Raw genomic sequence first — 10,820 nt, forward strand, 5'->3', positions numbered from 1 at the left:
CCTGTGTTGTGATGGATTATGGCAGAAATGATGATATGCCATTTTCAAGATTAGGTTACAGAAGATACTGTGGCTTCTGACTCAGTGTCTTGTTCTCTATCTCTGGATCCCTTGCTTTTGGGGAAGCCAGCTCTGATGTCCAGAGTGGTCCTATGGAAAGGCCCACGTGGAGGATAACTGAGGTCTCAGGCCAACAGCCATGTGAGGGGCCATCTTGGAAGTGGACCCTCCAGCCCCAGCCAAGCCTCCAGATGATGCAGCCCTTGTCAACTTCTTGACTGTAACCTCATCAAAGACCCTGAGTCAGAAGAAACACCCAGCTAAGGTGATTCCAGATTCCCAATCTTTAGAAACAATGTGAGGTGATAAGCGTTTATAGTTTCAAGCTGCTGAGATGTGCGGTAATTAATTATGCAGCAATTAATAAATATGGTCGAAAAATGTTTTAAATAGAAAAAGGAAGATAGCAAAAGCTCTCTATCACTCCTCCCTCTAACTACCTGGTAGCCCCCTCCTTCCCCTTGCTGCCTTTGCTGGTTTGAATCTGTGGTGGACCCCTGAAAACCATGTTCTTTAATCTTCATTCAGTATTGCTGGGTGGGAGTTCTTTGATTATTGATGGAGATGTGACCCACCCAATTGTGGGTGGTAACTTTTGATTAGATGGTTTCCATGGAGATGAATCTCCACCCATTCAAGGTAGGGTTGCTTATTGGAGTCCTTTAAGAGGGAACCATTTTAGAAAGAGCTTTAGAGCCACGAAAGCCCAGGCAGACAGAGTCCTTTGGAGACAAGAAGGAAAACGCCCCCAGAGGAGCATCATGAAACAAGAAGCCAGGAGAGAAAGCTAGCAGACTTTGCCATGCACCCTTCCAGCTGAGAGAGAAACCCCGAATTTCATCAGCCTTTCTTGAGTGAAGGCAACCTCTTGTTGGTGCCTTAATTTGGACATTTCTATGGACTTGCTTTAATTTGGACATTTTCACGGCTTCAGAACATGTAAACTTGCAACTTAATAAATTCGCCTTTTTAGAGGCCGTTTCATTTCTGGTATATCACATTCCAGCAGCTTTCAAACTAGAACACCGCCCAACTCACCGGAAAGATTAAGAAAATGTTCAGAGCAGACATCCCATTGGTCCCATCACAGATTGTCTGACCCAAGAAAAGCTGAAGTGGTACGGTTTTCCCTTTCAATAGCTGTAAAATCGCAACCTTCTTTCTCCGCAGGAACTGGACCAGTGGCCCTTTCAGTTTAGATGCCACCCTTCTCTGCTGAGGTGCCAAACACCTACAAGCATCCCCACATCCTGTCTCAGCTGGGGGTGGGGGCCTCCCCTCCTTGCACTATAGTGGAAAACACTACCTGGCCCCTTTCTTCAGCCTACAGAAATCAGACGTCAACCACTCACCTTCCCATATCTAGTCCCAGCCTGTTTCCCTGCCTTCTCTCCTGTGGAACCTCACCCTTCATCCTGGTCCAGTGCTGTGCCCTTCACCCCAGACAGCTCCTTAGGCTTTAGGATGGAGAGACGGAGAGTAAGAGACCTTGACTGAGAGAGAAGGGGGAGAGAGGCTGCAAAGAAACCAAGACCCACACTTTTATTTTTAATTTTTTAAATTAATTTTTAAATTAAAAAAATATTGCAAGAAAGAAACACAAACATTCTTACCATATGATCATTCCGTTCTACATATATAATCACTAATTCACAATATCATCACATAATTGCATATTTATCATCATGATCATTTCTTAGAACATTTGTATCAATTCAGAAAAAGAAATAAAAAAGACAACAGAAAAAGAAATAAAACTAAAACAGAGAAAAAAAATTATATATACCATACCCCTTACCCCTCCCTTTCATTGATCACTAGCATTTCAAACTAAATTTATTTTAACATTTGTTCCCCCTATTATTATTATTTTTTTTTCGGGGGAGAGTGCGCACGCAGTCCCCACTACCACAAATTACGCAGTCGAGTTTCCTGCATGTGGGGAAATCGCAGGGGTCAGCACGCCCGCAGTGCAATGGACAAGCCTCACCCTGGGAAAACTACCTTCGTGATCATGGTGTCACCCCTGCCAGGTAAGTATCCCCTATTATTTTTTATTCCATATGTTCTACTCGTCTGTTGACAAGGTAGATAAAAGGAGCATCAGACACAAGGTTTTCACAATCACGCAGTCACATTGTGAAAGCTGTATCATTATACAATCATCTTCAAGAAACATGGCTACTGGAACACAGCTCTACATTTTCAGGCAGTTCCCTCCAGCCTCTCCATTACATCTTGAATAACAAGGTGATATCTACTTAATGCATAAGAATAACCTCCAGAATAACCTCTCAACTCCATTTGGAATCTCTCAGCCATTGACACTTTGTCTCATTTCACTCTTCCCCCTTTTGATCGAGAAGGTTTTCTCAATCCCTTGATGCTGAGGCTCAGCTCATTCTAGGATTTCTGTCCCACGTTGCCAGGAAGGTCCGCACCCCTGGGAGTCATGTCCCACGTAGACAGGGGGAGGGTGGTGAGTTTGCTTGTTGTGTTGGCTGGAGAGAGAGAGGCCACATCTGAGCCACAAAAGAGGTTCTCTTGGGGGTGACTCTTAGGCCTACTTTTAAGTAGGCTTGACCTATCCTTTGTGGGGTTAAGTTTCATATGAACAAACCCCAAGACTGGGGGCTCAGCCTATAGCTTTGCTTGTCCACAGTGCTTATGAGAATATCAAGAATTCAACTTGGGGAAGTTGAATTTCTCCCCGTTCTTACCATTCCCTGAAGGGGGCTTCGCAAATACTTTTTTATTCACTGTTCAAATCACTCTGGGATTTATTGAGGCATCACTCTGGAAAAACCAACAAAATCTCAGAGTCCTACCCAAGGTTCCATGTGCTTATGTTGTTCAACCAAGCTATCTACGTAAGTTATATTAGGAAGTGCACTAGTCAAAATAGAAGTTTTGTACCAAATAAACATTTTTTGCTTTAGTCTCACACATAAGTTGAAATTTTAAAATATTAATTACCATCTATTTTCAGCACCCTACAGTAATGACATTCCTTTGTTCTTCCTCATGCAAAAACGTTTTTAAAATTTGTACATTTAGTCACTATCATTATATACTCTAGGCATTCCTAGATTATACCATCTCAATCTTTATCATCTATCTTTCTTTCTGATGCCCCTAGCCCTCCTCCATCTATCATTCTCACATTCAGCTTCATTCAGTGTTTTAATATAATTGTATTACAGTTAGGTAGTATTGTGCTGTCCATTTCTGAGTTTTTATATTCAGTCCTGTTGCACAATTTGTATCCCTTCGGCTCCAATTACCCAATATCTTACCCTACTTCTATCTCCTGATGGTCTCTGTTACCAACGAAATATTCCGAGTTTATTCACTAATGTCAGTTCATATCAGTGAGATCATACAGTATTTGTGTTTTTGTTTCTGGCTAATCTCACTCAGCATAATGTCCTTAAGGTCCATCCATGTTGTTACATACTTCATAACTTTATTCTGTCTTACAGCTGTGTAATATTCCATCGTATGTCTGTAACACAGTTTGTTTAGCCACTCGTCTGTTGATGGACATTTTGGCTGTTTCCTTCTCTTTGCAATTGTAAATAATGCTGCTATAAACATTGGTGTGCAGATGTTCATTTCTGTCCTTGCTCTCATGCCCTTTGAGTAGATACCTAGCAATGGTATTGCTGGGTCATATGGCAATTCTGTACTTAGCTTTTTGAGGAACCACCAAACTGCCTTCCACAGTGGTTGCACCATTTGACATTCCCACCAACAGTGGATAAGTTTGCCTCTTTCTCCACATCCTCTCCAGCACTTGTCATTTTCTGTTTTATTGATAATGGCCATTCTGGTGGGTGTGAGATGATATCTCATTGTGGTTTTGATTTGCATTTCTCTAATGGCCAGGGAAGTTGAGCATCTCTTCATGTGCCTTTTGGCCATTTGTACTTCCTCTTAAGACCCACACTTTTAAACCACCCTTGATCACTGACTCCTTGGGGCCCTTGCCCTCCTCCTTGGGGAGGTATGATCCCCACCCAAATCTCGTTTCTCTGGTATTAGGAAGTGAAATCAGACCATGTAGAAGAAGAAAAATGGTTCCTGGGGTTGGGGCATGTAAGAAGACTGTTCTTTTGCAGGACAGGAGGCTGTTTGCATGGATGGCTCCCTTCTCTCTGATACCTGGGAGGAGGGCCAGTGTCTAGTCTTCTATCAGCCCAAAATTTGAGGGGGAAGAGCATAAGGAGAGGGTAAGTGCCCACGTGGCACAAGCTTCTGTGGAGTCATAGCAAATCCCTCCCTTGAGCTCCAACCCCCCACTTTCAAAAGCCACAGTGGAAGGGGAGGCTACAGAATTACATAGCAACTCAGTATTCTTCTGCCAATCAGGAGGGCTGAGGTTCCTTTTGAAAAGGAATTGGGAATAAAGATGATATCCTGTGAAGGAAGTCCGGGTCTGAGGCCCAAGCAGATGGAGCCAAGGCCTGTCAAGGAAGAAGAGGACTTTTCCCATGAAGAGGAAATGGAGTACAAAAGGACCAGAGCTTCTTTCCCCTCTCCCCAGTGGGTGGCAGTATGGGTCTCTACGAGCGGGCCAGGTACTCCACCTGGAAGGTACTGGTGGTGACAGTGAGGCAGTTGTCTTTACGATGTTCTTCTGCCTTCTAGGGAGTCAGGTCAAAGGAACACCAGGGTGGAGGGTTGGGGGTTGCTGTCCCCATCACCCAGGAAAGTGGAAGTGCAATAGCTGCTGCTGCGTTGCTGGGGAGGCCTGGCCCTGTCTGGGCTTGGGCCATTGCTGCTGCTCTTGCTGCTGCCTGCATTTCTTGCTGGAGATCAGGAGGATCGTGCCTGCACAAATGGTTCATAAGGTACGTTGCTGACATTTATGCCTGACTACAGAGAGTGCAGAGACACACTGTGACATGCATAGATGGGAGCCTCTTGAGTGAGGCAGTGACTATATTTAACCAATGATAATTATGGCACTTGAAGTAGTTTTTTTTGTTGTGCTGCTGTCAGCAGGACTGCAGGTTGGAGAGTAGTGTAAAGGCTTTCTCATAGCCTGGATGTGTGCATGTGTACACGCTATCACTGCTGTGGATTTGGGTGTGCTGCTGAAAGTGGGACAGCTGGCAGAAGGATTTAGCCCTTGAGTAGATCCAGATGTGCTGGGCCAGGTCTTGGAGTAGTGTGGACATTTGTGGGGCTTGGTCTCTGTGTGTGGCTTGAAGCAAATCTGCATCTCCCACTTTGAGTAGAATGTCCGTGAACACGTCAGCACCTGTAGGTTCTTGCCATCTTTCTGATGGTCATTGTCATCCTCAAGGGAGAGGACATAGAGTCATTCATCTCAGGAAGCCCTGACTCCAGCATCTGATCCTTCTTCTGGCCCTGGGTGACTTAGAGGCCATGGCGCTATCTCCACCACCATCTCCACCTCTTTCCTCTGTCAGGGTTGATGCTACCTTTTGGGAGAGGTCAGCGACCACCAGCAGGGCTTGTGAGCCAGGGGGAGGAGCTGAGCCAAGCATGGGAGCTGAAATGGGGAAGGTCTGAGCTGATGATTTAGGGGTCACAAGAGAGCCAAGGGACATGTGATTACCAAATCTGGACCCTTTGATTGAATCCCTTTTCTTCTCCATCTCTGAGATCAGAATCCAGGTTTGGTAATCAGCTCTGCAGATGGCAAAAAGAACACCATGATATACTGGGTAATGGGTGCCTGGTTGGCTGGGGTCAGCTGGTCTGGCTTAGACTCTGTGTCCACACCGGTGGGTGAGGACAGCGATGCTGGGGCAGGTGCCAGCAGCAAGGTGGGGTAGTGAGGTGAAGCCAGCCCATTGCCCTTATCTAGCAACAGCTGGTCCTTCGTCTTGATGAACATCAGGTTCTCAATCTGTCCTATATTTAACCAATGATAATTATGGCACTTGAAGTAGTTTTTTTTGTTGTGCTGCTGTCAGCAGGACTGCAGGTTGGAGAGTAGTGTAAAGGCTTTCTCATAGCCTGGATGTGTGCATTTGTACACGCTATCACTGCTGTGGATTTGGGTGTGCTGCTGAAAGTGGGACAGCTGGCAGAAGGATTTAGCCCTTGAGTAGATCCAGATGTGCTGGGCCAGGTCTTGGAGTAGTGCGGACATTTGTGGGGCTTGGTCTCTGTCCTGGGCCTGTGGGGACAGAAGTCCAGAAGCATGGGTTAGAAATGAAGTGAGACTTTTCTATTCTACCCTCTCTCTGTCTTTGTCCTATCATCTTATTTCTTCTCCTTTTCAGGGCTCCTAAACTTTCTGGCAGCAATGGCTATGGCAAGTATACCAGGGAATGGAAGGGGTGGCAGTTCCTGGGAAAGGAGGAAGAGCCAAGTGGGGTGGGGACCAGGAGGGAGTGAGGGGAGGGGAAAGAGTGCAAGGCAGAGCATGAGCACACACTTAGGGAGAGGCCCCGTACTAACTTTTTGAGACTCATGTTAGTTAGTGGCTAAGCTGGGATATGAGACCATGCCTCTCATGCTACAGGACAGAAATCAAAATGTTCAGACTCAAGATCAGTGCCTTTTCCCTAAGCCACGTAAAAAAACAATGAAGGCAGATGGTGTACGGGACAGGCAGTCACCAGCTTGGGAGGATGAATTGGTACAACTTCTTTGGAGGGCCACGTGATGGTGCCTATCAAAATTACAAATGTACATATCCTTTTGACTCACCAATTCCACTTCCAGAAACATATCCTACAAGTGTATTTATATATGCGGGAATTTTAAGTTCCCCATTGCAGCGTTGTTTGTGATGGCCAATGACATCAACAACTTAAATATGTCAAAATAGGTTCAATGCTTTACAGTCCACTAATATTATGGAATATTACATAGCTGATAAAATAACGAAACATCTACATATCTGTATCAGAAAAACTCTATAAAGTATATTAAATGCAAAGGCAAGAGCCAGAACAGTATGATTTTTGTGTGTGTGTGTGTGTGTGCGCGCGCACGCGTGCTCACGTGCACACATGTTTTGAAGTATATACTCAGATGTATGCCTAAAGATGGCATAACAGATGTCCGGAAGGCTTACAAGAGACTGCTAGCAGTGGGGAAGGGTCTTGATTGGGAGGAGGACTTATTTTTTACTCTACAGGTACATCTTTTGAACTTTTTGAGTTTCTTGCCTTCTGCATGAATTTATTTTCAAGAAAAATTTGAATAATTTACACAGCCAGAGTCTGCCTTCAAAGGACACCATGGACATCTTCACTCATAGATGGCTCAGGTAGCCCTGGCCCCTGAGCCCGGAAAAGCCCTGTCCCCACCCTCTCCCTCACGTGCTTGTTGTCCCTGATCCAGAAACAGCCCCTACAGTCTGACCTTACACCCTAAAGCCTCCTCTGGCTCCCCAAGGCAAGTGCCAAGCCTCAGAACCCTCAGACCTTCATATTCTGACCCATTTGGATTTCTGCCTGCCCCATACTCCCCATTCAGCTCTTTTCCTGCCTTTTCACTTTATAGTCTTTCCCCTCAAAGTCATTTTGAATCCACAGTCAGGCTATCCAACCTAAAGCCCAGTTCTGATTTGTGTCACTGACCTTGCATCACAGCCTTCAACCGCTCTCCATTGCTCCTAGGAATACAAACTCTGGCATGTAAGGGACCACCCCATCATGTTCTGAACCCGACCAAATTTCCAAACACTTCCCCCAATCCAACCAAACTAGACAATTCATTATCCCCAATCTGTACCTTTCTCCAGGCAGTTTCCTCCACCTGGAATTCCTTTCCTTCCTCCCCACGTGTACCTACTGAAATCATACTCATCACTCAGCTCTTATCTCTCTCCGTGAATCCTTTTTGCCTTGTCAACCAGAAGTCATCTCATCTTCCCAGTCGGCTTTTCTGCATATTAATTCATTTGACCCATATAAAATAGGCACCTTTATAAGCCAAGCACTGGATTAGGTGCTAGTGTAGGGAAACATGGTCTCCGAGATAGGGAAAGTATGGTGGGCGGTGGGGGAACAGATAAGCTAACAACATTCTATGATAAGTGACATGAGAGATGGCACAGCACAGGGGTTATGGGCACTAACTCTTGTACCATACTTCCTGGGTTTGAGTTCCAACTCTCACTCAACAAGCTATATGATCGTGAGCAAGTTATTTCACCTCTCTGTGTCACCATGTCCTTATTTGTAGAATAGAGATAATAAGAGGACCAACTGCATAGGGTTATTCTGTGAATAAGCTGAGTTAGTTTTAGGGCAATAAATAAGATTTCAGAAGGGTTCCATGCACTAGCGTAACTTTTCAGACAGCTACAACCTCCAGATAGGTTCCTGGACTAGATAGTCCTGAAACCTAGAGGGCCCAGCCCAGAACAACAGCTAGTTCCATCTCCCTATCCCATATTATTGACAGACCCTTCCAACATGAAAAAGTTAGAATGGCCATAGCCCAAATACCTCTGAAGAGAGGGACAGAAAGATCAAAGGTGATGGTGGAGTATTACAGAGAAGATAGGATTTGACAAATGAGTATGATTTCTGAATCATTAAATTGACATCTCTTTTAGTCTCCAGTATTTTAGAGCAGCTAGAAATAAAAACCTAAAGTTGTAGAATTGTAACCCATCCCAAATTCTGAAATATGTTCTACAACTAATTGTGGTGCTGTGCTTTGAAATTTATTGCTTTTTTGTATGTGTTATTTTTCACAAAAAAGAAAGAAAAAAAGTCGATTGTGGTGATTAAAAAATATTTATTCCTTCTAGCCTCCTATATTCTGGAGCAGTTAGAAGGAAAAATCTGACAGGATCGTATGGTAGCCCATGACAAATTCTGGGATCTGTCTTGTAACTACTTGTTGAAGAGTGCTTTGAAAATGATTGCTTTTTAAAATTTGTTTTGTATATATGTTATACTATACAATAAAAAAGTTAAAAAAAAAAAAAAAGATGAGTTAGTTTATGTAAAGGGCTTCAAACATAACCTGGTACATGGCAAACAATACATGTTGGCTATTAGGACTATTTCAAAATTGGCTATTTCCAGTTTTGGGAGCTCCTATCTTGCAATCACCTGGAGGTGAAAATGAGGGCGGTAGGAAAGGGCAGTTGTTTCTCTCTTACAGTAATTTCAATATTTATCCCCACCGGACACCATGAGCCTCTGAGGTCTGAGCCGTCTGCAAGGCTGGGAATGAAGATGAGGCCAAGCGAGGGTCTCCCGAACCTCAGGCCCTGACTGAAACCTCCTCTTTGTAACTGGTGCCATGTTAGAAGAACACCCAGGTTATCATTTGCTTAGTATTTTCCTTTAAATCAACTCACTTTGTGCAACTTCAATAAATTTCTTAAAAGGAAAACTTAAATCACTTCTGTAAGTGGAAAATCATATATACAAGGCACCGGTAAAAATAAGTACAATGAAAGCAAAGCAATGCTATCAAGTTCCCGCTAGTTAAGGCGTACTCTCAATTCCTGACTGAGGTCTGCTCACTGTTACAAGGACAGATTATTAGCAAGCGGCAAGAGAGGTGTTAATGAGGCGCCAGCACCAAACTAAGACTTTCTCTTGCATTGTTAGCAGGATTGAGAAGAAACTGAAAAGAAAATCCTCTCCTTCCGCTAGTGTCCTGTACCTCCTAAAACATCTTGTACACCAAGAGAGGGGAGTACATCACCCATACTCTAGGGAATGTGTTTGGAGAACGGTTCAATGTGTGGCTTATTCTCAGAGAAGGATTGGGGAGGCGGCAAGGAGGTTTCCAGATAGAGTATCTCCTCCCCCATCCCCACCCCTGGCTCAGCAACTCAGGTGGATGGCCAGGCTGACCCCCTCCTTCCCCCAGATTGGCACTTTTCCTGGCTTCTGCTGAGTCACTTGGGTAAGGTTGTTTCTGGGAAATGCCTTTTGTTTCTTTCCTTCCTGCTGTTTACCTGGCTATGCTTGGCATCCTCGGCTGAAGATCAATAAAGGATTAGATGCAAAAACAAACCAAACCTGCTTGCCCTTAAATAATGTTATTTAAAGAGAAAGGTCCAATCCCGAAATAAACCAGGTTTCAAACAAGAGTTTGAATTAATTCTGACAACATAATCCACAGAGCAGGGTTTGCCTTCAGGCTTTGGTTTTCTTCTGTCAACTCTACCGAGGACAGACAGAGAACTGAGAAGGATCTTTATTTTCAGGCCAATGAAAGTTTTCTTCCTCCTCCTTTTCTTTTTCTTCCTAGGCACTAAGCTTCTTTTGGAGGCAAAAGAAATTGGAAAGGACAGCTCAACTAAATCTTTTTCATGCTTTCTCTGTCCCTTCTCTCCTTCCTTCTTTCTTGCTCCCTCTTCCACATTTCTGAAGGATTTAGAGTAGATCAGGGCAGTCTTGGTTCATTTGAACACCAGCTTCTCCATGTCTGCTGAATCCACAACCTACCTCCAGTAATACTTACTTAATATTCTTCTTAAATGCCTTTATCTTACATATATAAATTTGGCTCCATCCTACGATAAAATCTATTAAGTCAAAGGGTTTGATAATCTCATTGTATTTTCCCTCCAATACACAAGAAAAGAAATCAGTGTTCCAATGCAGACTGAGCAATGGTCCCCTCCCAAGAGCAGCTTGTTGACCATGCTTAATGGAACCCTCCAGGCAACGTCTTCATGACCCCACAGCATCCCCAGGGCTTGCCGAGAAGGTCCTCCACAGGCACCTGCTGGCTGACCACATCCTTCAGACGGGCCCTTCGAAAACTAGCTCCTGGTGGGCTTGTTAAAACCGAGT

The 10,820-nt window shown here is 44.3% G+C and overlaps 1 non-coding gene and 1 pseudogene across 1 annotated transcript; both read right to left on the reverse strand.

Annotated features, from left to right (window-relative positions):
- Positions 1–1,939: 1,939 nt before the first annotated feature.
- On the reverse strand, positions 1,940–2,101 carry LOC143652846 (U1 spliceosomal RNA). Its single transcript, XR_013160903.1, has one exon. It is a non-coding gene; the product is annotated as a U1 spliceosomal RNA (small nuclear RNA).
- Positions 2,102–4,495: 2,394 nt separating this feature from the next.
- Positions 4,496–6,299, reverse strand: LOC143680196 (uncharacterized; annotated as a pseudogene).
- Positions 6,300–10,820: the final 4,521 nt, after the last annotated feature.

This window comes from Tamandua tetradactyla, chromosome 1 (genome assembly GCF_023851605.1).
Source record: "Tamandua tetradactyla isolate mTamTet1 chromosome 1, mTamTet1.pri, whole genome shotgun sequence".
Taxonomy (NCBI): domain Eukaryota; kingdom Metazoa; phylum Chordata; class Mammalia; order Pilosa; family Myrmecophagidae; genus Tamandua; species Tamandua tetradactyla.